This window comes from Convolutriloba macropyga, unplaced genomic scaffold (assembly GCF_964194025.1).
Source record: "Convolutriloba macropyga unplaced genomic scaffold, txConMacr16.3 SCAFFOLD_2709, whole genome shotgun sequence".
NCBI classification, from domain to species: Eukaryota; Metazoa; Xenacoelomorpha; order Acoela; family Convolutidae; genus Convolutriloba; species Convolutriloba macropyga.
In genome coordinates this window covers 26,650-30,000 of record NW_027453061.1, presented here as the reverse complement: position 1 = coordinate 30,000, position 3,351 = coordinate 26,650, and positions in this window count along the sequence as shown.

Below are 3,351 nucleotides of genomic sequence, written 5' to 3'. Positions count from 1 at the left end.
TCTATAAAAATAAACCAAACAATAATTTGGTTAACAAATTTTAAAATTGTTTAGCAAAATTGACAAAATTGTAGGCCATATTCCGGAAAATGTGAACAAGTGAACAAAAACAACGGAAATCTTTCTATTATTCACAAATTTTCAAACCTCGATAACTCACTGTAAAATACGAAATTCTAAAAAAAACCTTTTGTTCCAATGACAAAATAATTTTTTTTGAATTTTTCACTACTTTTGTCTCCATTCAACACTGTCCAGTTTCCCTTGCACGCAACATATTTTTCGAGAAATTGCAAGAAATGTTTGAAAGTAGATTACAGCAAGAACTCAAAAACCTAAGTTGTGGGTCAATTTTTTCTCCATCATAAAAAATGGTTTAAAAGAATTTTTCGACTTTTTCACTAATTTTGTCTCCTTTCAACACTTTCCAGTGGCACTTGCACCCAACTGAATTTTTTTTAATAATTTCAACTACATTATTAAATAGGATTTTAGCAACAGTTCAAACAGATAGTTTGGGTGCGTCAAATTTTCGCTCGATCATATAGAAAACTTATTTAAAAATAATTTTTTCGATATTTTCACTACTTTTGTCTCACTTCAACATTTTCACAAGGTTTCACTTCCACTCAACTGATTCTTTTTTTGAAAAATTGCAAGAAAAATTTGAAAGTAGATTACAGCAAGAACTCAAAAACTTAAGTTGAGGGTCGGATTTTTGCTCCATTATAAAGAAAAATGATTAAAAAAAAGTTTTCGGCTTTTGCACTAACTTTGTCTCTTTTCAACACTTTCCAGTTTCACTTGCATCCAACTGATTTTTAAAAAAATTGCAAGTACATCACTAAATTTTTTTTGAAGATTTATCGAGAAATTAGTGAGTATTATAGCGAAACGTCAGTCGCTTTGAGTCAATTTTGGACCTTGGTACCGTACCGTACTAATGATGTTTTAAATGTTTTTCATTAATGATGACTTTTTTCTAAATTGGGTAATTGTTGTTCGCAAATTTTGTTATTTGGGTTTTTTGGGTCCATGAAGCTTTTACAATCCCTAGTGTTGCAGGAATCCAACTTTCTTTGCGAAATCGTGAAATTTTTGTTTGAGTTGTTTTTATCAAAACACACAAAACACCCTGGCCTTTAGGGCGAAGTGGGATTTTCCCCCTTCGCAGTAGAGGTCTTGGATGTTCAATAAATGCTAAATGGGCTTGGGGTGCCTTCAGATTTGTCCACGTGGCACCGTTTCTAGTCGTTTTGCGTGATTTTGCCAGAAAATGGGGTCTCCCATCAGCCCAAAAATAGGGTACGCTTCATGTGTTCTACGATTTCTCCAAAACTAGTGTACCAAATTGGACGGACATTGTCGCGTTTTGCTAAACATAAACTTTCATTGCTTGCAGTGTTTAGTTAGTTTCTCAAATCGGCCTAATCAAATAATTATCAAGGGTTAAATTTGAAAAAATTGAAGCAAAAATTATTTTTTGGTGGGCACGTTTATTGCTTCTGACGATTTTTGCTGAAATACTTTAACAATTCGGCCGGGAAGAGTCGCGTTTTGTTAATTGTAACTTTTCTGAAGGTCTGCAGTCTTCAATTGGTGTCTAAATTGGCCTGCTCAGAACATTATTAAGCTGTCAATTTTAAAAATTTAAAGACTAATGATGTTTTGAATGTTTTTCAGTAAAGCCTTCCTTTTTCTAAATTGGGTTATTGTTGCATGCCATTTGTGTTATTTAGTTTTTTTGGGTCGACGAAGCTTTTTGAATCCTTAGTTTTTGAAAATTCAACATTTTTTAATTTTTTGCGAAATCATGAAATTCTTGTTTCAGTTTTTTTTTAATCAAAACACACAAAACACCCTGGCCAATAGGATGAGGTGGGATTTTTTCCCACTTTGCGGTAGAGGTCTTGGGTGTTCAGTAACTACTGAGTGGAAGTGGATTTCCTTCAGATTTGTCTACGTGGTTCCCGTTTCAGTCGTTTTGCGTGATTTTGCCAGAAATTGGGGTCTCCCAATAGCCCAAAATTCGGGGTACGCTTCATGTCTTTGTCGATTTCTTCGATACTACCGTACCAAATGGGATGGGCATTGTCGCGTTTTGTTGGCCTTAAACCATCCTTGATCGGTAGTGTTAAGTTGGTTTCTCAAATCGGCTGTATCAAAAAGTTATTAATGTTTGAAGTCGAAAAAAGTCGAATTTGTGGGCTGTTCTGTGTGACCCATATTTCGGTACAACAAAACACGCGATTTACCCAACAAGTGTTAGTATTTTAGAATCCTCAGTTGGTGGGGAGTCTCCTCACATATATTTTGTATGTAGTATTACGTACTTCAGGTGATGAATTTTAGCGAAACCTGACCCCTACTTGTCCATTTTTGTCATTTGGCACGGTACCTGTATGTTGGATCATCTCCTCGTACAGTGAACCGATTTTTGATCTGTTTACTGATTTGAACTGAACTTGAGCCGTAGTCAACTCCCTGTAAATGACGTTTTGTTTCTTTCAGCCGTTTTCGAGAAATTGACCTCGACACATACGGTCATTTTGACTTTTTCTACAGTGACTGGTACGTTTCGCGTTTCCACATGTGAAATGTTGAAAATCATTGATTTTGAATGCAAAATTAGGTGCGTTGAACTCCATTTGAACAAACTCTTTTCAAAAAACTTTTAAACCATTAAACCGACGATATATGGAAACTTATTAACCATAAAACGGACCATATATGGAAACATACTAACCATAAAACGACCCAAATATGGAAACTTTTTAACCATAAAACGGACAATATATGGAAACTTATTAAACATAAAACAAACATATATGGAAACTTACAAACCATAAAACGAGTCATATATGGCAGGATGCACTGTTTCATACTTTTACTGCCATGGGAGCCAAGAAGAATGCTCTCTTTGGAAAACTTATTTTCCATAAAACGGACCATATATGGAAACTTAGTTACCATAGCAAGATCATAAAATGCAAATTTGTATGGACTTTTATGGACCATATATGGTCCGTTTTATGGTAAGTAAGTTTGGTCAACCCGGGTCACCCCCCATCCCCCGTACGTTATGCAGCTTTCAAGCTTGGGGGCGGGGGTGGGGGGGGGGGGGGTGACCCGGGTTGACCAAACTTACTTACCATAAAACGGACCATATATGGGGGCGGGGGGGTGACCCGGGTTGACAAAACTTACTTACCATTAAACGGACCAAATAAAGATCCTATTTGCAATGTTATGATTATACTGAATTTTTGTTTTGTCTATGCATGAGTTAACAAATAAGTCATCAATAAGTCAAATACTGGCAACAGAGAGTTAATTGACTCGTGCTTAAGG